The sequence below is a fragment of the Lissotriton helveticus genome, chromosome 7 (genome assembly GCF_964261635.1).
Source record: "Lissotriton helveticus chromosome 7, aLisHel1.1, whole genome shotgun sequence".
Taxonomy (NCBI): domain Eukaryota; kingdom Metazoa; phylum Chordata; class Amphibia; order Caudata; family Salamandridae; genus Lissotriton; species Lissotriton helveticus.
The window spans coordinates 1,110,830,234-1,110,855,761 of record NC_136068.1 but is presented as its reverse complement, the minus strand read 5'-3'; positions in this window follow the sequence as shown (position 1 = coordinate 1,110,855,761).

Sequence of the window (25,528 nt, the reverse complement as noted above, 5' to 3'; positions counted from 1 at the left end):
ATATCTACCTTAGGTAGATATAGTTAGGACTCAAGTTTCCATACGAAAAGCGTTTTTTGTTTTGCTAATAACTTTGGTGCCGCTTGATGAATCTTCACAACATTTTTAAAAGACATTTTTAGTTCAGCTACTGTTTTGAAAGTTTTAGGGTGATAAATCGTGATGGAGGGCAGAGAAAATAAGGGGGTTCCAAAATGCCGTTTCCCTATGTTATGTGTATGGAGATTTTTTATTTTTTGAACACGACTACAGCCCGAACCGCTGAACGGAATTATGGCAAATATGGCTGAAATCTAGATGTTGGCCCAGAAAGCATGCTTTGTATGATTTGGTGTAAATCTGTTCAGTAGTTTCAGAGATATTTAAGTTTAAACAATATAGATATCTGTAGATGCGAGTCCTTGCAGAGGACACACGGATGCTACTGAAATTTGTTTGGCTGCCAGCACTTCAACAAGGGAGTGTTGGCAGCCATCTTAAAAAGCCGAGTCCCATAGAAATGTAAAACAAGAAAGAAAACGGGGCAAGGTAGAAATGCCATGACCCCCTAGGGCTCTTGGGGGGGTTCCCACAGGGAACACGTAGGGCCAAAGGAGGCATTTTTAAAAAAAATAAATTCAGCAGGAACTACGGATCCTGCTGAAAATGAAAAAATAGCAAACTGCAAGCTTCAGCGTCTAGTTTCTAATCAGCCCCCGCATGGGCCAGGATCCGGGGGTATTATATTAAAGGAGGAGGGTGCATGGCCCCCCTCCTTCTGGTGGTGAGATTCCCACCGGCATAATTCAGTTTTCCAGTGTTTAAACCAATTCAGAACTTTATTGGCTTACAAGCTTGTCCGCACTCCACCCCATTGCGCCGCAATATCAACAAAACATGAGGGGAACTACGTGTGATTTCACCAAGCTGCACAGCCATGTGACTAAAGGAATTAAATGAATTAAATTCAAATCGTTTCATCCTTTGTTTGTCCATATTTTCCACTTTCACTTTTAATCCTTTTTACAATGTATTCAATTTGTTTTCTCATTCCAGGGTTTTGCGACAATATTCACAAAAACACAGGAGCACTATTGAGTTCCTCATGTCACGATTTTATTAAAAGTAACCCAATGCATTTCGGGATTAAAAATCCCTTCACTAGAGGCATCTAAAATATAAAGGAAATAATTTTACATAATGCTATCAGTATTATTATTATAACACAAAACAACTGACACCCACATTGCTACCATATTTTCACAAACACTTAATATGCCAGTAAACATTAAATGCAGCATTGTAAATATGTATTAAAACACAACATGAAGATGGCACTCCACAATCCAGTATTCTAAACAGCAAACCTTTTACCAAAACACCCATACAAATTAGCATAAGTTGAATATAATCAGTAAACCTTAGTAGGGTGAACCAACGCTTGTACTCAAATCACATACTGTTATCTATTCTTGTGTCCTTAAGCTGTTTAACCATTATTCACTCTTACAGTGACATGTGTTAAAATGCGTCCCTTTTTGTAAAGCCGAACTTGGTAAATGCCCATTTCCTTTTAAACAGCATAAAAGTTCATTGATGCCCCACAGACCACCAGCTTCGAGAATAAAAAATGCAGTGGAGGCCCGTATGGCCTCAGCCACTTCCCCAGAGACAACCAATGGGGGGGGTCTTTTGGACCCCAATAGCCCTGGGGATCGCTACCACCCCAGGGTTTTAAGTTTAAAGAATGCAGGAAGGGCTAGCGAACCCCCCCGTAGCCCTGGGGACCATCACCTCCCTGGGGCTTTTCAAAAATGTAATGCGGGGGGCTGCGCAGCCCCGTGGACCACCTCCTCGGGGCAATATTGAAGGAAGGAAGAGGACCACACTGTCCCCCTCCTGGAGCCCTAGAGGGCCCTGGCGACCTCCCCAATTGCCTGGTCCTGCTAAGTCCTGGGGTGCCCACCCCTAGAACATAGCTGTTTGCTATGGCTTAACAGGACTTTTATCTCTTATGCCAAGCCATAGGAAACTGTGCTCCTCTTTGAGCAAGCAAGAACATTTTTCTCTTGCTTGCTCAAAGCAGAGCACAATTGCCTTTACACACAGGGAGCTGGTAGCAGCTCCCTATGTGTAAAAGCAGTGCCGGCTCCCACAGGAGTTGCAGAGCTGGCAGGGATTGTGGGGTCTCTCAGGATCTCCCCGCAGTCCCCATCAGTGGCAGTGGGTGCCCTTGTTGGGACCAGGCCACCTAAAATTTTGGCTGGGCCCCATCCCATTATTATTATTATTTTTTCTAAATCCCGAAGGAAAATAAAAAAGACCGGCAAGTCGCCAGAGGCCCCGCCCCTTTTCACCACCACTCTGCAAATGCACCTCCTGGCGCACAACTGTTTGGGGAATAAAGTCCCCTTGGATGCCGATGGTGCTAGGGGGCCAACAAGCCCTCCTGCCACCCCCAGTAAGTCCCAGACAGCGGAATAGTTTAGAGGACTTAGGAGGCCAAGTCCCCTTTTTTCACCACGCTGAAAACATATTTCCTGGTGCACTGGTGGTTCAGCGATGAAGCCTCATTGGCTCCAGAGGCTCCATGGTGCCAGCAAGCCCTCGTGTTGCCTTCAGTAAGTCCCACACAGCAGGATTGCTGATAGGTCTTCGAAATCCACGCTCCCTTTCTTCACCACTCTGTAAATGTACCTACTGGCACAATGCTGGTCGTCGGATGAAGTCCCTTTGGATGCTGAAGGTATTTGGGGGCCAACAAGCCATCCTGTTACATCCAATAAGTCCCACGGAGTGCTATTGCTGAGAGGTCTTCGAAGGGCATGCCCCCTTTCTCCACAACTCTGTAAATGCACCTCCTTGTGCACTGCTGGTTGGGGTCATAAAGTCCTCTGCGATGCTGAGGGTTCTTGGTGGCCCAGAAGTCCTCCGGGCGCGAGAGCCACATGATAACATAGGGGTAAGAAGGAGACTGCATCTTACATAAACAACAGAGTTTTAAGTCGCTTCCTGAACAGCCTAGGATCTTGGGTGCTGCGTAGGGCAAATGGCAAAGAGTTCCAAGCCCCTGCAGCCTTAAAGGAGAGGGAGCTACTCCCATCCTTGCCAGCCGAAAGCGAGGGATCGCAGCCAAACACTGTGAGGCTGAACGCATTTGTCTCTGTACCGCATAAAAGCTAAAACAATTCCTATGGTAGAGCGGGCCAAGTCTGTGAAGGGCTCCATGTGCCAGGGTCAGAGCCATAAATTAAACTCTTTGGACCACCGGGAACCAGTGCAAATCATGCAGGTGTTGTTTCATGCTTGCCCTTCCCACTACATTAAGCAAAACTCTGGCCGCCGCATTTTGTATTGTGTTTAGCTTCTTCAATAGGTAACCTGGCAAACCGATATACAGAGCATTGGTGTAGTCAATGCGTGTGAGGATCAGGGCGGTGGTAACCATTTTCTTCGCTTCTCTGGGTAACAGGGATAAGAACTTCTTCAGTGATTTCAATGTTCCGAAACACTGACCTGCTAATTTCTTTATGTATGTGGTGAACCGAAGATCTTCACTAAACCAGACCCCCAGGTTTTTAACTGGAGCACCCACTGATTTGGGTAGAAGGTAGTCTTTTGGCCACAGTGCTACCCTAAACTGAGACGGGAAGGACCCATAGAAGAGAATCTTCGACTTATCCTCATTGCACTTAAGCTGGGCAGCTGCAAGCCATTTGAAGACGGCTGTGAGACATTCTTTGGCCTGAGCCGGGTCAGTATTTTTATCCCTTCAAGTGAAGAGGAGCTGGGTATCATCTGCACAGGCGATGTTCTTAGCTCCCAGCTCCTCAGCAAGATAGTCCAAGGGGGTAACATATATTGAAAAGCAGCAGGCTCAGGGTGGAGCCCTGCGGCACCCCAATGATAACCGTTTTAGGTGAGGCAGGAGGTAGTCACACTTGTGCAATCTATCTTCCAGGAATGATTTAAGCCAATTCCACGCCAAGCCAGAGACGCCGATGTTCGTGAGACGGTCTAATAGTTGGGAGTGGGGCACCGTGTCGAAGGCGGCAGAGAGGTCCAATTAAATCAGCGCTGCTCTGCCACCAACGTCCAAACAGTCCCTGATTGCCTCTGTCATTTCAACCAGGGCCGTCTCTGTACTGTATGTGGCTCTGAATCCTGATTGGGCTTGATGGAGCAGGCCAGATGTTTCAACAAAATTAGCAAACTGTTTGTAAACCACTTCCTCACATACTTTGGCCACCTACAGGAGAAGGGAGATATGGCGGTAGCTAGCAGGAATGGAAGGGTCCAAGGATGTTTTTTTCAATAAGGGCAAATGTTTGGTGTGCTTCCACTCCAGTGGCACAGAGGCGGTCTGTAGGAACATATTAATAAGGATGTTGGCCTCTGGGTTAACAACATTGGCTACAGCAGCTTGCAACCTGCCCAGACAGGGGTCAGCCAGGGAGCCTGATTAAAGTGATTTGAGGATAGTCAATGAGTCTTGTAGGGCAATAGGCAAGAAATCCGTCAACGATGGGGATAGAGATAGAATGGCAGCGGTGATCTTAGTGGTGGAAAGCCTTACATGATTAGGGGGGCAGGTCCTAAGGTTGGCCTGAATTGTCTGGATCTTGTCTATAAAGACACTAGAGAGTTTCTCGCACCATGTGTCTGAGGCTGGGAGTGTGATAAGTTCTGCGTGGGCGCTAAAAAGCCCTGAACAATAGAGAATATTTCTTTGGCATTATTTTTAGACGGGGAAATGCGCTCCACATATTGACAGCTTTTGGCCTGATTAATGGTGGTGTAGTATGCGTTCTGAGCGTTCTTATACTGTTTTAGCCCATCTCCAACACCTTTCCAATTTTTTGCAATGCTGTTTAAGCTCTTTGATCTCACAGGAATACCATGGTTTGATGGGGAAATTTCCAACTCGCTTGTTAGAGTATTGTGGGGATAATTGATCCACCGCCTGCGAACTCCCGCTAGTAAAGCTCTCCAGAGTTCCTCCCAGATTCGAAGTGAGAGTCGGACGAGTGGCAGCCAAGGTCCGACTCAAAACAGAAGGATCTATTCTATGAGAGGGTCACGCATGTTTGGGTGTGGGAATGGACAGCAAGGAATTCACTGAAAAAAACAAAGGTTATAGAGAAGTTATAGTTAGGAAATAGAATTTGAGAAACCTTAGAAATTCACCTAAAAATCAAAGATTACAGGGATGTTATTGTTAGGAAATAGATTTTTTTATTTTTTAAACTCAGAAATTAATTGAAATAAACAAAGGTTACAGGAACGTTATAGTCAGGCTCAGATTTCACTCACACAAATCCATTGAAATTCAGCAGTTATAGTAAACTGAGCTAACTATAACTTATGCCCCTACAATGCACTGCAGCTGGCCTCACATATTACATCACTCATCTCAAATGACACCACTAATGACATCACCAATATCATCCAGTGAGTGTATTTTCTAAGAATTTGTGAATGTTAAATATATATAATAACCTACTATAAAATGTAAATGACTATACTAGGTGCCCTACTACTGAGTGATACTGCTTTTAACATATATTATGTTTGTGGCTGTGGGACTGTACGTGTCCTTGTGTGTAAGGGTGTGTGAGTGGGTGTATGGGTGTCTAAGTGGGTGTGTGAGTAGAGGTGTGGGCGAGTGAGATACTGTGTGAGTGGTTGTATTAGTGAGTGAGTTGGTGTGTCAGTGGCTTTATGGCTGAGTGAGTGGCAGTGTGAGTGTCTCTATGGGTGGGTAAGTGGGTGTGTAATGACTCTAAGGGTGAGTGAGTAGGTGGTTGAATGGCTGTATGAGTGAGTGAATGTGCGTGTAAGTGGCTGTATGGATGAGTGAGCGGTTGTTTCAGTGGGTGTTTGGTTAAGTGAGTTGTTATGTGAATGGTTGCATTGGAGAGTGAGTGTCTGTGTGAATGGCTGTATGGCTGAGTGAACGGATATGTGAATGCTAGTATGGATGTGTGAATGGGCATGTAAGTGTTTGTGGGCGAGTGAGTGAGTGTGTGAGTGCTTGTATGGGTAATTGAGTGACAATTTTGAGAGGCTGTATGGGCGAGGGAGTGGGTGTTTGAGTGACGGTACAGGTGAGGGACTCATTGTATGTGTGGCTGTCTGGGTGAGTGAATGGTTATGAGTGACTGTACAATCGAGTGAGTGGGTGTTGGAGTGGCTCTAGGGAAAAGTGAGTACGTGGATGTATGAGTACTGGTATGAATCTGTGAATGCGCATGTGAGTGGCTGTGTGGGTGTGTGAATGGGTATACAAGAGGTTGTATTGTAAAAACCTGATTCGGGTCGGGGACAATCGATATTTGCCCGGCGGTATTGCCTCTGTGACCCTCTAGTTATTTAAATCAATGAAGAGGCAGGCGCTGGAGACTGGAAAGCAGGAAACAAGGTTTTTTTATTCTCTCCGGAGGAGAACACAACGAAACGGACAGAAGGTATCGTTCTGAGGTGCTCTAACGGTATTCCTGAGGCCTGGCCTCTTATACACACATTTATGACTTTATTGTAGATTACACATACATGTTAAAGCTTTGATGTACGGAAAAGACATTCTCGGAACTCCCCTTTGGGCCCGTTCCCACACACATTTACAGTTGAAGTCCCCACCCTAGTCACAACAGGTGATGAGTATCGCGCAGCTGGATAATCCGCCGAGTCACGGAATGTGGGGGGTTTGATCGGATCTCATGGGGTGGGGGGCTTTGATCAACCCGGGGATTCTTTGATGGGGGAAGCTTTCTATTGTACGGGGAGGGGCAAGGATGGTTTCGGCAGAGCTGGGTGTCGGCTTGGGAACGGGGAGGATAAAACGGGCACACGGGGAAAAAGGGGGTTTGCATCTAAGGGCCGGAGATCCTGAAAGGAAAGCAGGGAGGTGTCGCGCTGGGAACAGGATGAGGGCCTGGGGCAGAGCAGCGCCGAAGAGGGGTTTATGACTCGAGGCAGGTGCAAGCAGGGGGTGGATAGCGTGCAGGCTTAGTGAAGGCGAAGGGCTATGTCAGGGGCCAGCGGCATGCAAAAGGGTTCGTTCTGATCGGGGCATCTTAAAATGGCGGGCGCGCACGACAAAAGTGTGGCATCAGGGGAAGAGGCAAGATGGCGCAGATAATGTTCACCAAAACGTACTAATTTTCAACAGTCCTCCCTTTAACATATTCAAGACATCTTGCTGGTTCATTTTCTACTTGGTTCTACTGTGGTGGGCATGGGAGAAAAACGGTAGGAACCCTAGGTGGAAAGAGTTGTAAACAATACATTTTAAAATTTCTAGTTTTCAGGAGGCGGGCCTATTTGATAAACTTTGATAAACTTGTTCAGCAGGAAAGTCATAGGAATGTAATACAAAAACGGCGAGCAGCAAGTACATATCATAACGTGAACTGGCAGGTTAATACATATTTCAGATTCGGATTGGAGCAGGATCAATACAATGGCGGCTGGGAGAGAAATGAGGCATAGAAAAAACGGTGATTGAGGATGTCAAATGTTCGAAGTTTTACGAGTTCTCATTGTTCTTTGTGGTCTTTCGTTGGCGCTGTTGAGCACCGGCGGTGGAGCTACAAGTCCAGCTCTGTTCTAAGTTCTGCGTTGCAGGGCACGACCCTTTCCTCGCGTTTTCTGGCCGGGAAGGTCCTTTTCGCCCTGTGTCCTTTGAGGTGATAGTCAGAAAGTTCAGATGGAAGAAGAGCGTACAAAACAGTCCATAGGGTAGGTCAGAGGAAAAGGGGGATGGAGCAAGGCCAAATTAGGAACAACTAGGGGAACGAGAGACTTCAGATAGGCGAGCATGTGACCGAATTCAGAGAGCGGGGACTTGTCGACAGGCACTGGACGTCGAGCAGGGGCATCAGGTCGACCCTTTCTTCTCATGTTGTCGAAAACAGTGCCTCGTCCTGCAGCTCTTTTCTGTCGGGGTCTCGCCTTGGCTAATGTCGCAGGTGTTCCTTAGTCTGCAGTCAGGCCTCGTGCTCCCACATCCGGTCCTTCTCTCCTCCAACAGCAGTACCCTTAAACAAGTTTGAAAAGACAGTCTTTAGAAAATGTGCAGATGAAGATAATCAAAAAGTCTATTTCTCTCCCAGCTCCAGGCAAAGAATGAAACTGCTCGTTCTCACAACTGGCATATGAAATGACCGGTGACGGGCCTGTTGGATTTACTATGACTTTCCTTCATAATTATTTCACGACAGTTCATCTGACGGTGACCCACCTTCGTGAGACGAACCTGGCAAAGATATGCTGTTCTCTAGAGTTTTATATTTACAAAGGGTACTGTGAGTCGTCAACATGGTACTACACAGGTATTTTGCTGAGAGGCGAACATGGCTAAAACATTTCCTTTCTATAGATGCATCCTGCTTTTAAACTACTACGGGGTTCATTTCGGTGATTTCTTTACCTTGGACTAGTCTGTTAACCTTGTAAAACATCATTCTGGATCCTACATAACCTTTTACAGCCCGATTACTTAATCAGGAAGGACAGGGGTTTTACGGGAAACGACCAGGGACACAGGAAACTTGTGGTAAGGGCAAAAATCGACCCGTCTCTCACAACCGGAAATGAGGGGTAGTTTCATAATTCCAGTTTTGGCCGGCTGATACAGGGGAGGTAACAGGGGTGATCATTCTTCTGGTTTGGGTATTGCGAAAATTCGGGGAGAGGAGGGTCGCGTATTCTGAGGTCCTTGTTTTATACTATAGGAGCCGTTGACATGTAGTTCCCTTATTTCGAGCCAGATTAGGGAACCTCTGCCGTCTTACCTGTCCTTTTTCTTACGGGCCCAACCTTGGCTCATGGACTTCTAGCGGAAAAGGAGAGGTAATGACGCGGCCTCAGGGTGATTGTATTAAAGACAAGTTTTTGTGCAAATACTGACGGTATTTGAAGCCAATTAGGTGGTGTGCTAGGGGTGGCAATCTGCCAATTTCGGGGTTAATCACTCGGAAGAGTGGGAGTGCAAAAAAAATAGAGGGAGAGGGAGAGAGAGAGAGAGAGAGAGAGAGAGAGAGAGAGAGAGAGAGAGAGAGAGAGAGAGAGAGAGAGAGTGCAACGGCAGGCTAAATAGTACACGTGCAACAGAGAGGGTGGCAGTGTATTCAAGAAAGGCTATTTAGTGCATTACACAGTAAAGGGCATTCACGGGTCTGCGTTAGAATCTTGTAATCATGCAGTTTGAGCATTAGACAGGGTAGAGGGGACGTGCCTTGAGAAAAAAGGAAAGAAGAAAGGAGGTACCATTTTGTCGCACTTTCTCGCATTCTCGGTCCTTCGACCAGTTGGGTCAACGTCTCAGTCACACACACACATTCCCTCATAGTTTCGCATCATACGTGACATGGGTTCATTCATCCGGTCTGGTTTAAGGGTGATCACTTTTTATCAGGTTGTGCTCATTTTTCGGGTTTGTTCGGTACGTGAGTAGTTTGCAGGCGTGCTTAGACACCACCTTGCGGTGCTAGTCCGCTTCGTGTATTAGGCATGGCAAGGCTTCAGATCTTCGCCACACCTCGGCTGTAATCTCTGATGTAACCTGCAGAGGGAGGAAAAAAAGGGGGGGGGGGTGGGGAAGACAGCATTCGCGCATATTCAAATACATGGATTCATAAGTTCTTTACTTACCTCTTACTCGTCTTTCCTCCTCGGGGCAGGGTCCCGAAGGATATGGTTTCTGAAGTCGGGGGAGGGGGGGGGGTAGTGTGTCCATATAGGTCGTGTGCGGGGAAACGTAAAAAGGAAACCAGAGGTGCTTAGTGCGAGGTATCTAGTCAAAAAAGGATGTATTTCACTATCGGGATCCTTGAAACCCCTTCCAACGCTGTGGCGTTCTAAGGTTCTTTGGTTCTTGGGTCCCTGCTACTTTGGAACGTTGTACTTTATAATATTTACATTATTTCATTTCACCCTCCCTTTACATTCCCTCATTTACACCGTTCGTTTTACCCATCCTCGGAAGTCAAGGTCTTCCTCTACGCGAGAGTTCATGAGTCAGTCGCGTACTTTGAAGGCGGAGTGCCGTGTTGTCGATCCGATCCGTCCTCCAGGGCTGGGCAACCATCTTCTTTTAACCTTAAAGAGAGAGCAGAGTAGGGTGCACAGAAAAGAACTTTCCCACCGATCCCACATTTTTAAAATAAAGCATGCAATACCCGTCCATAGTTTCAAAAACTTTATTTTTCAAAATCATTTCAGCATGTGGACTATGAGGGTGCGGTCGTATTTGGCCGGTCGTGGCAATGGCTAAAGTGCGTACAGTGGGGGGTGTCGTTTGCGGCAATAAAAACATCGTAAAGTTTTACTCATTCATTTGTAAGAAACTAAAACGTCTATTAATTGGCTGGGGGTTCGAGGGCATTTTAATTTCATAATTTAGAAGCATAATCATAATAGTTGTAATCAGATTTCCTATATGCATACCGTACGTGTGCGTCGTAAATGAGGTTTACATCAGTTATAAAAAAATATAATACATTGTACATTTGTAATCAACATTTGCAACGGGGATCTTTTCATACTGTTCGTCGAGTTAGTTCTCTTTGTCTTTTCTAGCCAAGTGTACAAAGGATCATATAAAATCTCAGAACATCAAGTTTATGTTTGGGCGAAGGAACACCACGAGGTGTTCGTAAGTTCCGATTGATACCAGCGCCATTTTGGGCGGGGCCGGCTCAGTCCGGAAGCAGCATCAGGGGAAATGTTTCCCATTACTGGCAGTTTGGACTAGAGTCCTTTTCGGCAGTTCTAGAATTCATGCTAACGGAAGGTGTGGCAATGTCATGTTTGTTTCGTTGGCGATCAAGGCAGCCATCCCTTACCGGAAACCTGCGAAGGCCGATGGTTCCGTCGGGGACCTTTGTAGGATCTTCAAGGCTGCGGAGATGCTGTCGGAGATGGGGGCTCGTGCTCCAGAGGGCAAATGTTCGAGTTATATTGCTGGTCAAAGTTACTCTAGTGGCCGGGGCCCGCCTTCCAGCGGATCCAGACGCCATTTTGAGGCCCTACAGGGGCCACTCCCGTCGAGTTTGCAAGAGTGGGAGAGACCCTTCGGAGTGAAAGGAAGAGGTCCCTGTTTTGTGAAAGCGGGACGTTCAGCTGGGGTGCGGCTGTGATGCCCCCACCTGGGGGGCGCGAGGGAGACTCGTTCGCCTCGTCTCCTTCTCCCGGTGCACTCCATGCCGCTCCTTTTCATCGCCCCGCATGAAGGTCTCTCCACATCCGGTGTTCCCCAAGTCCTGTGCTCGGTGCTGTGGGAGTATGGCCACCATTGCACGTTCGGTGCTGCGCAAGTACTTGGGTGCCACCATTGTGTGTTCGGTGCTGTGGAAGTATTGGCACCATCGCCTGACTGGGGGTGTTCGGCGTCGGGCCAGGGGCTGGGAAACCTCCTACCGGTGGAGGTGGGAGAGGCTCGTCCGCGTCGCCTCTCCCTCCCAGCCCAACTTGGACAAATTGTTGTGGAGGTACGTGCAGGGCATCCCGCCGTCCAGGACTGCTGCGGCTGTGACGGAAGAGAAAAGGAAGAGGTGCCTCGTTCTTCTCCGGACATGTGGCGGGACCACTTTAGTCTTTCCAGGCCCGTTGCGGCCGGCCAAGGAGACATGTGGCGGGACTACCTGCAAATGCCCAGGCTGCGGGCTCCTGCCTCTCCTCCGGCTCCCCCATACGTTAAGATTTCCTGACCAAGAGTTGGCGGCCGGGCTCGCCTTATATGGGTTGCCGTTGGTTGGGCGTAGCCGTAACCCTGCCCTACTTTGGAAGGTTCCAGAATGGGGGGGGGGCGAATGTTCTGTTTGACTTTCATTTTCTACAGTTTACCGTTATTATTCCTTGTTTGTTGTGCTAAATTAAAAGTTCAAGTTCATTAATGGTCTACGGATTTTGTTTTACCATTTCTTTCTTTTCAGGTTGCTTTTATGCTAAGTTTCTGCTAACAGAGGTTGAGTAACACGGAAACACGTGTAGGGGGACGACGCAGATTTGTACATTACATACACACAAACTCAGACGGGGGACAGTACAAGTACGACATACAAAGACCCAAGACGAATATAAAACAGTTATTGGTCATAATTATCTCTTTCTGTCTGTGAATTTGAAACGAGGCTGGGTTCCCGTCTTGTCATTGCCCGACCTAGGAGAACTTGAGCACGCCGCTGAGATTTTCCTGGCGAAATCTGTGCCATCGGGCATAATCAAACGTGGTGGTTCTGTCTGGTCTGTCTATGTAAGTCGGGTTCTTCTTTGTCTCGCGCTTTTTCTCGTACTGCCGGTTTGTCGTTCCTGTCGGCCCTTTGCCTTTACTCACGCTCAGTAGAGTCGGGCATTGGGCTTTCCAGTGTCCGACATACCTACAAAAAGCGCATTGGTTTGACCCTAAGTCTGGTCGTCCTTTGCATAGCGTCGGGGGATAAGTCGTGGGTAGCGGTGTCCTGGGGTTGTCCTGTCGATATATTTCTCTACTTTGTTTGTCCTCGTCTTTTCTCTGTCGTTGCATGGCCTCTCTGCGCCACATACCGAGACTGTCGAGCATAATTGGCGTTGTCTTATTATTTCGAAGGGCTATTTCTAACGTTTCTATTTTATCAAGGTCAAAGGATCCTGCCAGTGGCCACTGTTTGTCTTGGCTATCTTCGGTATACCTGTGCCATAATTTATTATAAGCTATGGTGACTAACCCATAGTTTATGAACATGTCCTTATTAGGGGTGCCTTCTAGTGGAGCTATATGGTCCACCTCTAACACCCGGTCCGGGCTAAACAGGCTATTTATCAGTGGGGAGAAGACAGACATGACGGCTCGTAACGAGGGACTAAAAAGTCAGCACTGCCTATCTTATCACTAGGTGCAAAGACTAGACAGAATATTTCTATTCTACGTTGTTTGCAGGCAGTGAATACCTCATGGATCAAAAACCAAAAGACCAACAAATAACAATGGGGAGAATGAGTAGGTCCGCAAAGATCTGCGTTACCTACCCTTTTCACTATCTGCAAAAAGGGTGGTCACTTCCCTGTTTGCAGACAGGGAATCTCCAGGAAACAATATTTTTGCGAACAACAGTTCAGTTTCAAGCAATTATTGAGTGGGGGAGAAAGAAAACAAGCACGGCTGCTACCCTACCTATCCTCCACTGCTTGCAAAGAGAGAGAGCCTGTTGTTTCTCCGTTTGCAGACAGTGAATCTCCAAATAAAAAAAATACAAATAAAAAGAGCAATACTAGTATTTTTGAACAATCAAGCAATCAAACAAATTTTTTCGCAACTTGTCGTGGCAACACGACCTTACCCGGACCATGTGGACAGTTTCTTGTCTTCCGAATCCAGCGCCCGATCGTCCTCTTTTTCTCGTATTTCTCACGGCACTCCTGATGGTTCCCAGTCAGGACCGTAGATCACTCGAGAGAGGTCTGTTCGGAACTAGTGAAGTTCGGATGATCGGCTGCCAGACGAGGGTCTATTGGGCAAGAGCTCTCCCGATCGTTGCAGTCGTTCACTCTGTCGTCGGGACCTCTCCCACTGGATCCACGAGTCGCTGATGGGCCCCACGCTTGGGACGCCAATTGTAAAAACCTGATTCGGGTCGGGGACAATCGATATTTGCCCGGCGGTATTGCCTCTGTGACCCTCTAGTTATTTAAATCAATGAAGAGGCAGGCGCTGGAGACTGGAAAGCAGGAAACAAGGTTTTTTTATTCTCTCCGGAGGAGAACACAACGAAACGGACAGAAGGTATCGTTCTGAGGTGCTCTAACGGTATTCCTGAGGCCTGGCCTCTTATACACACATTTATGACTTTATTGTAGATTACACATACATGTTAAAGCTTTGATGTACGGAAAAGACATTCTCGGAACTCCCCTTTGGGCCCGTTCCCACACACATTTACAGTTGAAGTCCCCACCCTAGTCACAACAGGTGATGAGTATCGCGCAGCTGGATAATCCGCCGAGTCACGGAATGTGGGGGGTTTGATCGGATCTCATGGGGTGGGGGGCTTTGATCAACCCGGGGATTCTTTGATGGGGGAAGCTTTCTATTGTACGGGGAGGGGCAAGGATGGTTTCGGCAGAGCTGGGTGTCGGCTTGGGAACGGGGAGGACAAAACGGGCACACGGGGAAAAAGGGGGTTTGCATCTAAGGGCCGGAGATCCTGAAAGGAAAGCAGGGAGGTGTCGCGCTGGGAACAGGATGAGGGCCTGGGGCAGAGCAGCGCCGAAGAGGGGTTTATGACTCGAGGCAGGTGCAAGCAGGGGGTGGATAGCGTGCAGGCTTAGTGAAGGCGAAGGGCTATGTCAGGGGCCAGCGGCATGCAAAAGGGTTCGTTCTGATCGGGGCATCTTAAAATGGCGGGCGCACACGACAAAAGTGTGGCATCAGGGGAAGAGGCAAGATGGCGCAGATAATGTTCACCAAAACGTACTAATTTTCAACAGTATGGTGATGTGAGTGGGTGTGTCAGTGTTTCTGTGGATGATGTCATGAGTGATGTCATTGGAGATGTCATTAGTAATGTCACTGACCATGTCATGAGTGATGTAATATGTGTGGTCATAAGGGGGGCGTAAGTTATAGTTAGCTCAGGTAACTATAACTGTTGAATTTTAATGGTTTTGTACGAGTGAAAGCTGAGCCTAACCGTTACGTCTCTGAATTTGTCTGAGAATTTCTATGGTTTTTGAAATTCAATTTCCAAACTTTAGCATCCCTGTAACCTTTTGTTTATTACTAAATGACATTATATATATATATATATATATATATATATATATATATATGTATGTATATATATATATAGTTCAAGTTCAAGTTCAAGTTCAAGTTCAGGAATTTATATAGCGCACTACTCACCCAGAGGGTCTCAAGGCGCTTGGGGAGGGGGTTCATTATTTATCGAATAGCCAGGTTTTAAGTTCTTTTCTGAAGGAGATGTGTTTTTGGGTAAGGCGGAGGTGAGTGGGGAGTGAGTTCCAGGTCTTGGCCGCCAAGTAGGAGAAGGATCTGCCTCCCATGGTGGATCTTTGGATACGGGGAACTGCGGCGAGGCCTTGTTTGGAGGATCTTAGTTGGCGGGTGGGTGTGTAGAAGGATAGTCGAGTGTTGAGGCATTCGGGCCCTAGTTTGTAGAGGGCCTTGTGTGCGTGGGTGAGGAGACGGAATGTTATTCTCTTGTTGACGGGAAGCCAGTGGAGGTCTTTCAGGTGGCTGGTAATGTGATCTTGGCGAGGGATGTCCAAAATGAGTCTTGCTGATGCGTTGGAGTTTTTTCTGTAATTTGGCTGTAATTCCGGCGTAAAGGGTGTTTCCGTAGTCTAGTCGACTCGTAACCAGTGCGTGAGTGACAGTCTTTCTAGTCTCGGCGGGGATTCAGTGGAAGATTTTTTTGAGCATACGAAGAACGTTGAAGCAGGAGGATGAGACGGCGTTGACTTGTTTGGTCATCGAGAGTGAGGAGTCTAGGATGAAGCCAAGGTTACGTGCGTGGTCTGTGGGCGTAGGTGCTGAGCCCAGGTCCGATGGCCACCATGAGTCGTCCCAGGCAGAGGGGGATGATCCAAGGATGAGCACTTCCGTTTTGTCTGAGTTAAGTTTTAGGCGGCTGTTTTTCATCCATACGGCTATTTCTTTCATGCCTTCGTGAAGATTAGTTTTGGCGGTGTTGGGGTCTTTGGTGAGGGAAAGGATCAACTGGGTGTCGTCAGCATAGGAGATGATGTTAAGGTTGTGTTGACGCGCGATGGAAGCGAGTGGACTCATATAAACGTTGAAGAGGGTGGGACTGAGTGATGATCCTTGTGGTACACCGCAGATGACTTCGGTGGCCTCTGAAATGAATGGGGGAAGTCGGACTCTCTGAGTTCTCCCAGCTAGGAACGAGATGATCCAGTCCAGGGCTTTTCCTTTTATGCCGATGTTGCTGAGGCGTTGTATGAGGGTGCTGTGACAGACAGTGTCGAAGGCGGCGGAGAGGTCGAGTAGAATGAGGGCCACTGTTTCTCCGTTGTCCAGTAGTGTTCGGATGTCGTCTGTTGCTGCGATGAGGGCGGTTTCGGTGCTGTGTTTGGCTCGAAAGCCGGACTGTGAGGGATCGAGGGATTTGTTGGATTCGAGGAAGGTGGCGAGTTGGCTATTGACGGCTTTCTCGATGACTTTGGCCGGGAATGGGAGGAGGGATATGGGACGGTAGTTTTTAAGTTCAGAGGGGTCTGCTGTGGGTTTCTTCAGGAGGGCGCTGACTTCGGCATGTTTCCAGCTTTCTGGGAAGGTGGCAGAGTTGAAGGAGCAGTTGATGACGTCACAGAGATGGGGTGCGATGATGGAGTCTGCTTTGTTGAAGATGTGGTGGGGACATGGGTTGGTTGGCGAGCCAGAGTGGATGGAATTCATTAGGTGGATGGTGTCTTCAGTGGTGATTGGGTTCCATGCGCTGAGGTTGTTAGAGGGCGGTTTAGGATCTGAGGGGGTGGAGAGGATTCTTCGTTGGAGCTGTTTTCGAAGCTGTTATGTATGTCAGCAATTTTGTTGTAGAAGAAGGAGGATAACGAATCGCAGAGGTCTTGGGAGGGAGTGATGTCGTTTGAGGCTGCGGTGGGGTTGGCGAATTCTTTGTCGATGTTGAATAGTTCCTTGCTGTTATGGGCGTTGTTGTCGAGTCGACTCTTGAATGCTGATTTCTTGGTGGATCGAATCAGCTGGTGGTGTTTGCGGGTGGCTGCCTTGAAGTTGGTCATGTTGTCGGTGGTTGGGTTTTTTCTCCATGTTTTCTCAAGAGTGCGGCATAGCTTCTTGGATTTCTTAAGGTCATCGTTGAACCAGGGGGCCTTTTTGCTGTCTTGTTTGGTGTGGTGGTTGTTCAAGGGTGCTAATTCGTCAGCGCTGTGAGTGATCCATTGTTTGAATGTGATGACGGCTTGGTTTGGGTCCGATGAGAGGGCGGGTGCGTTATGGTTGAGCGATGTGAGGAGTTGGTCGGTGGTGATTTTGTTCCATTTTCTTCGGGGAATAGGTTGTGGGGGGTTGTGGGTTGGGGTGGTTTTGTAGCTGAAGTGAACACAACTATGGTCCGTCCAATGGACAGCTGTGGTGCGATCGAAGGAGATGTGTTTACTGGAGGTGAAGATTGGGTCGAGCGTATGTCTGGCTACATGGGTGGGGGCGTTGACCAGTTGATTGAGGCCGAGGTTAGCCAGGTTGTCGAGAAGGGTGGTGGTGTTGTTGTCGTTTTTCTTTTCCAGGTGGAAGTTGAGGTCTCCCAGTAGAATGTAGTTCTCGGATGCGAGGGCATGTGGGCTGATGAAGTCGGTGATGTCTTCGCTAAATTGTTTGCGGGTTCCTGGGGGTCTGTAGATGAGGGTGCCTCTAAGTGTGGCTCTAGGGTCGGTGTGGACCTGGAAGTGGAGGTGTTCGGCGGTTGTAAGGTTATCGTCGGAGCTGGTCGTGACCTTGATGGTGTTCTTATGGACGATGGCGATGCCACCTCCTGTTTGGACGGTGCGGTCTTTCCGGATAATCTTGTAATTGTCCGGGATGGCTGTGGCGATGTCGGGTGTTGATGATGCGTTCATCCATGTTTCAGTAAGGAAGGCGACGTCCGGAGATGTAGTGTCGAGTAAATCCCACAGTTCGGTGGCGTGTCTGTGAACCGAGCGGGTATTCAGCAGGATGCACTTCAGGTGGTTAGAGTCGGAGCAGCGTTTGGGGTTGGAGGAAGTGGTATAGGACTTGAGGCTGGTATATTTGCAGGAGTGGCAGGAGAAGGGTCAGTGGGTGTATCCTGGGGCAGCTACGCAACAATGTGGGATGCGTCCGGGGTTGAGGGCAAGGAGGGTGGCGGCGGCATATGTTATGCGGGAGGAGTGCGGTTTGCGGGGGCCAGGGGGTCTGGCGCTGGGCGCGGTCCAGGCGCGGACGGGCATAGACGGGCTTACCTTTGGCGCACCTTCGGCACGCATGGGGCGCGACCGCTGCGCGTGAACGCTGCGCAATAGAGCATCTGTCATAAGAGGATAGTGGAAGGGGAGGGGCGTGGGAGGGTCAGCTGGGAGGCGGGAGCGGGGAGGAGACACGGGCTGGGAGTGGACACAACAACAACAACAAAATGGCCTCCTTAAATAGAAAAACGAAACGGGGCACAGCCGAGGACCGGCAATCACAACAATATCCAAATGAAAAACAGTATCAGGCACAGAGCAGCGCAAACGTGAGCAAAAGCAAGCAGCTAGTTCAATTTTGAATCCCCAACAGGCTGGCTATGTAATATGAAATTGTCAATGTGGCGCAGGAAGGGCACTGATAGCCCTTAGCGGTAACGATACCAGGCGCTGAGAGAGTGCGCTTGATCACGGGTCCAGCAGGGTAGCAGGCAGCAATGAGGTATGCAATCTGGCAGCAGGCGTGGGAGCGTGGGTGAGCGACCGCTTCGTGGCTAGCCCAGGTGGTCACAGCGCTAGGAGGGGAGGGGGGACGGTCTTACTCTGTCTGTGGGTGGGAGGGTCAGCTGGGAGGCGGGAGCGGGGAGGAGACACGGGCTGGGAGTGGACACAACAACAACAACAAAATGGCCTCCTAAATAGAAAAACAAAACGGGGCACAGCCGAGGACCGGCAATCACAACAATATCCAAATGAAAAACAGTATCAGGCACAGAGCAGTGCAAACGTGAGCAAAAACAAGCATCTAGTTCAATTTTGAATCCCCAACAGGCTGGCTATGTAATATGAAATTGTCAATGTGGCGCAGGAAGGGCACTGATAGCGCTTAGCGGTAACGATACCAGGCGCTGAGAGAGTGCGCTCGATCACGGGTCCAGCAGGGTAGCAGGCAGCAATGAGGTATGCAATCTGGTAGCAGGTGTGGGAGCGTGGGTGAGCGACCGCTTCGGGGCTAGCCCAGGTGATATGAAGCAAAGCGTTTCTCATTAGAAGAAGCGGAGGGACACAGCGGGGCTTCCAGAAAAGTTCTTTATTGCAGCAAAGTTATGGCATGACGCGTTTCGACATCAAATGTCTTTTTCAAATGCCTTCAACAAAGTCTGTGTTTAACCAATCCACTTTTAAGTTATACAAGTCGTTATGCCATTGGTGGCGGTCCAGGGAAGCCTCTTTTTGCTCTAGAGATTGGCTGTAGCTGCATCGGCGAACTACACCTCCCAACATGCACCAATCTTGGACAGTCAGGTAAAATACTCCCCAGGCGTCTTGGGTACTGGATTCAAATCTAAATGCAGGTAAGCAGAATGGTATCTTTGTTGCTGCAACACGTTCTTTTCCCGGGTCCCCAAAACGCCTTCAACCGCATGTGCCTCACACAGTCTGCCCTGAAGCCGTGTATAGAGTGAAGCCGGCTCCTCCATGAAGTCATAGACTGCGCTGCAGCGGTGCCTTACTGTGGGAGGGTGCGGTGGGCCTGAGTCATCCCAATCCCTTGGGTCCTGTTTGCGTGCCGAAGCTGCCCTGGTATCACAGGCCACTTACGAAGACGGGTCTCCTCAAATGCGCTCGGGGCCAGCGCGTAAAATATGAAGCGAAGCGTTTCTCATTAGAAGAAGCGGAGGGACACAGCGGGGCTTCCAGAAAAGTTCTTTATTTCAGCAAAGCTATGGCATGATGCGTTTCGACATCAAATGTCTTTTTCAAATGCCTTCAACAAAGTCTGTGTTTAACCAATCCACTTTTAAGTTATACATATATATATATATATATATATATATATATATATATATATATATATATATACATATATATATATATATATATATATTGTCATTTCAATTGCCTCAGCTTTCCAGGGTGCACTCCACAGTGCGTTGCCTCAAGGGTCATTTAAATCTCTCGCCATCATCCGGGTAAGTACGTTCGCCTGACGCGTTTCTGTGGTCCAATCACCACTTCATCAGAGGCGTTCTCCTGCATTCAATTGAACCGCGCTGCTTTGACGCATGCTCATTTCTTAATGATCATTTGTGGGACTATCATGATTTTTAGTTGAGCCACACTGCATGCTGGACTTTGTAGTTCTTTGCGCTGCATTGTTCGTTCAGTTGAAGCAGATATTGGAGATAATATTTTTTCCTGTAGTAGGATCCGATTTGTGAAAGCGAGTTTATCTGATATAAACGCGCTGTGCTGACAGACTGGAGTAGTTCCTCTGCCTTTGCCGCTCGGTGGCGGCGCAAAGATTGCTCCAAACAAACAGACAACTATCCCAACGGAGCCCCATTGGAGGGGTTTCAAAAGACTGGAAATAGCAACACGAAGGTGAGTGCTCAGCATACAAAGCACTACAACACCCAGCATGCTGTGAGAGTACCCTGTGGGAGCGGCATGCAGAGAAGGGAATTAAAAGTTGGAACGTGCAGCTGAACACTTACTGCTTTGCCCTTTGAGGAAGAGGCTGCTGCCTCGAAACGCGTCAGGGCGTCATTAAAGAACTCTGTAGGAAGCTGCCTGTTTGAAAATAAAGGTTCGAAGAAACTTATCTTTGCGGAGTGGCGTCTTTTAAGCACAGGACACCTTTTGGCAAACATTTCACGCGGCAGTCCGGCCGTGGAAGGATGCACCGCCCAATTAAATCGACAATGGGTCCTCATGCCTGAATTATGCGGGCATTGGCGGCGCAAAGATTGCTCCAAACAAACAGACAACTATCCCAACGGAGCCCCATTGGAGGGGTTTCAAAAGACTGGAAATAGCAACACGAAGGTGAGTGCTCAGCATACAAAGCACTACAACACCCAGCATGCTGTGAGAGTACCCTGTGGGAGCGGCATGCAGAGAAGGGAATTAAAAGTTGGAACGTGCAGCTGAACACTTACTGCTTTGCCCTTTGAGGAAGAGGCTGCTGCCTCGAAACGCGTCAGGGCGTCATTAAAGAACTCTGTAGGAAGCTGCCTGTTTGAAAATAAAGGTTCGAAGAAACTTATCTTTGCGGAGTGGCGTCTTTTAAGCACAGGACACCTTTTGGCAAACATTTCACGCGGCAGTCCGGCCGTGGAAGGATGCACCGCCCAATTAAATCGACAATGGGTCCTCATGCCTGAATTATGCGGGCATTGGCGGCGCAAAGATTGCTCCAAACAAACAGACAACTATCCCAACGGAGCCCCATTGGAGGGGTTTCAAAAGACTGGAAATAGCAACACGAAGGTGAGTGCTCAGCATACAAAGCACTACAACACCCAGCATGCTGTGAGAGTACCCTGTGGGAGCGGCATGCAGAGAAGGGAATTAAAAGTTGGAACGTGCAGCTGAACACTTACTGCTTTGCCCTTTGAGGAAGAGGCTGCTGCCTCGAAACGCGTCAGGGCGTCATTAAAGAACTCTGTAGGAAGCTGCCTGTTTGAAAATAAAGGTTCGAAGAAACTTATCTTTGCGGAGTGGCGTCTTTTAAGCACAGGACACCTTTTGGCAAATATATATATATATGTATAAGACTTTGCAAAGAAAAGTAATAAAAAGATATTGCCATCCATACAAACATGGACCATCAGAAACCTGTGACAAGAACAAGAAGAGAGTACCACCTTAGAGATACAAACCAAAAGGAATCACAGGAAAGAACTAAACTTGAACAGAAACCATACAAGCTATCTAGTCAAAGACTCCAGGAACAGAATGAAGCTGTCCAATTACAGCTAGGTGTGAGCGGAACTCGCGGAATTGTATTGTATTGTATTTATTTCTTATACCGCGCAACTGCCACCCTGCGGGTATCCTGGCGCCTGATAAGGATGTAGTTCGATGAAGCAACAATACAGGGGTAATTATGTCAGATGAAAAAGACAACCAAACACTGTTTGATGGAGCCTGGGAATTAAACTTTGGCGAAGAGCCATGTTTTTAGACTCTTTCTGAATCCTAGCAAGGTGTTGATTTGCCTAATATTCTGGGGTAGCTCATTCCACAGCCTTGATGCCGAAGTACAGAAGGCTCTACCTCCCATCCTTGACCTCCTAATCCTGGTGGTTGCTACCAGCCCCAGGCTGGAGGAGCGCAGGGACCTGGTAGGTTTATACCAAGTGAGCCTTTCCTGCAGTGGGATGGGTCCCATACTGTGTAATGCTCTATAGACGATACATAGAGACTTGAATACCACTCTGCTACCAATTGGCAGCCAGTGTAAGTCTCTGAGCGCCAGCGTGGTAGAGGAGCTACGGGGTCTGTTAAGAGCCAACTTGGCCGCTATAGATTGGACTCTCTGGAGCCCCTGTAAGATGTAAAGGGGGGCTCCCAGGTATAAGGAATTACAATAGTCCAGTTTAGCCAGGATCACACTTCTGACCACTAGCGGTCTAGTCTCATCTGGCAGAAGGGGCAGGATCTGTCTGAGCGCTTTCAACAAACCGTAGCAGACACTGATGGTTTTATTGGTCTGCGAGGTCATTTGGAGATCGGCATCAAACATTACTCCTAAATTGCGCACGGTCTTAACTGGGATGCAGGGCTCAGCTCCCGGCGCAAGCCTGATCTCACAGGACGGTTGCTGGCTCAGTTTGACTGACGGGCAGTAAACTACTTCAGTCTTCCCCTCATTGAATTGGAGGGAATTTATTTTCAGCCATCTAGAGACCTTACTCATGCAATTCTGGAAGGTCTCCATGTTTACTGCCTGCTTTCCTTCTAAGGAAAACACCAATTGGGTATCGTCGGCATAGTTTATTAAATCGATCCCATATGATTTTATCATAGGGATCAAGGGCTGCAGATATAAATTAAAAAGAATCAGGCTAATCGAAGAACCTTGCGGTACTCCATGACAGACCAAAGACTTTGGAGAAGTAAAGGGGGCCAGGGTCATGGCCTGCTGTCTACCCATCAGGTAGGATTGTAGCCACTTTAAAGGCTTGCCTCTACAGAATGTCAAGCAGTTATGCATAAACTCTGCAAGATTCTACTGAGTTCCGCCAATGGGTGGAAAATATACATGTTGTGCTGCCCACACTGCACTTTAGCACAAGCAGTGCTTTAAAATCAGTGTGAACGGCACCATGCACTGTGCAAGTGTGCACGACTATTTGAGTTTATTTTGCTGTCGCTCGAATACAAAATCTACTTGAGTGGCAATAAACATACACGAGAAGTAGTCCTTTGGCTGCGACTGCCCATGACCGTTTGTGATAGGGAATCATACTGGGGGGTTGCCAGATCTAACTCATGCTCACATTCGGTGGCCTTCAAAGAAAAAAATATGCCATGCAGCAATTGGCAGAATTTGGTGTTACAATAGTAACACAGAGTTGCCAAATTCCGCAAATTCCCCAGTCCTAATTACAGCCATATAATTAGCAAAAGCTGTCAGACAGAAATAGCACAAAACCACAGCCATAGACAAAACACAATCAAATAAATATGCACATTCATGAATAAAATTGTTTAGAAAGAGAGGCAATGTTGACAACCGAGAAGACGAGGCAAAAAACTATAGGAACAATTGCCTTATAAATCCAATCAGCCACACCAGCAAGCCATGGGTACATTTTTATCCCAGCATAAGTGAGAAAGTGAGGAGAACAGTATCACAAAATAATCAACAATGCGGATCACAGGATACCATGTTTGTTGGGTAACCAGCTAGCAGTAACTCATTTGTATGAATAATGCCCGTGAGAGCAGCGATTGCATCCACCTTAAAATTAAACGCTTCTCAAAGTAATAAAAAAAAACATGTTTAAGAAGTTGCTCTCATAAGCCATATCAGAGCAATGACCATTACTAACAATAAATGAAACATGCAAGGGTAAAATCGCACGACTGGAGTAAAATCAACACAAATTCTACCGAAAAGACAATGGGCCAGATGTAGGACCCCAAATACCGGTCGGTAACGGCCGATTTCGGCCGTTACCGCCCGTTTTTAGGATTTGGCATGTAGGGGGCATCTCATTTACAGAAACGGTAAATTTACCGATTCGGTAAATATACAGAATCGGTAAAATACTGAATCGGTAAATTTACCGATTCTGTAAATGAGATGTAGGTGGCACTTCACAGAGTGCCACAGGCCCTTAAGAATCGGTATTTTACCACCCAATCCTATTGGGTGGTAAAATACCGAATTCACGTGTGCATGCACATCTGTGCATGCACACCTGTGCAATGTGACACACAGACATGCCCGTAGGGCATGTATGTGTGCCACATGTCACACATGCCTGAACTTGGGGGGCTAGAGGGTGTCAAAGTGACACCCCCTGCACCCTTGCAGGATTCGGTATTTACCGAATCAGTAAATACCGATTTGGTATTGCCCATTGATTCCTATGGGCTTCAAGGCCCATAGGAATCAATGGGCAATACCAATTCAGTATTTACCGATTCGGTAAATACCGAATATTACCGATTCGGTAATTCAAAAATAAAATTCACCTACATCTCCCTCCTTCAAATTTATAGATTCATAAATACCGAATCGGTAAAATTCGGTATTTATGAGTCGGTAAATTGAAGTTACCTACATCTAGCCCAATATTATAATTTCTCCGATACATGGCATTGCCCTCAACAACTACACTGTTCAGCATTGAATGGAAGTAAGGGGAAGTTATTTGCCTAAAATTCACAAATAAAAATGATTAACTGATTTATGTTTTCTAAATGTATTAATGACTTGAATTTTAGGGAATGTTAATGATTGTTTAAACGGTTATACGTTATTTCCGTATCCGTCTTTAACTCTCCACCAGCACATACATTTTTGGAGTGGCTGCTATTTTGTTTAATTCACCAAAGTTCTTTCTAAGTAAACTAGTTTTTTAACACCGTCAGGGCGTATGCGAAGGCCACCAACACATCTTAGGGAGAGGCGATGTGCTGATAGTCTAAAATATTTATATATTTTTTCACTGTGATTTGCTACTAGCTGCTGGTCTGTTTCTGCTCTTTCTTGCAATGATATTCCAATACTGTGCATACATTTCAGTTTGTTTGTTCAGTGATTAATTCATTTCTTTTTGGCAAATGTTTTGATTACTTGAATTTTCATGGATCCTATTGTCCATTTACCAGTTGCACTTTATTCCTGTTGGCTTCTTGATGTCCCTGCCCAATCTGACATTTTTCATGCAGAGGCCATTTAGCATTTGCCAGTAAAATTATTTCTAAGTGGTTTAGAATTCAAGATTGTCGCTGACGGCACACCAAAGACGTCTGTCTGCACTGTTCAGGACTGGAATGTTGCCAGCTGCTACTCTCCCTGCCTCTTTGGCCCCAGGTAAGCATTCTTCCCTTTATTTTTGATCACACACTATCCGGTTACAACTTCCTCCCCCTAATCAGTGATTGATATCCTTGTAGCTAAGAACCTTTAGCTTCTCTCTCCCTCTGCACAATTGTGCGCCAGTCTCTTTTTTAGGTCGAGCTGGAATAAGCATGCGAAGCTCGACAACTAATGTTACTGACTTCTGGGAATGTGAGACACGAGTCGGCCACGCGCTTTTTCTGCCTCGGATTTGTCCTTGTGAACGCGCTTTGGCTGCTGGCTGCTTGCTGTGTGGGCGCGCTTTCGCTTTCCGTTAGGCCACAA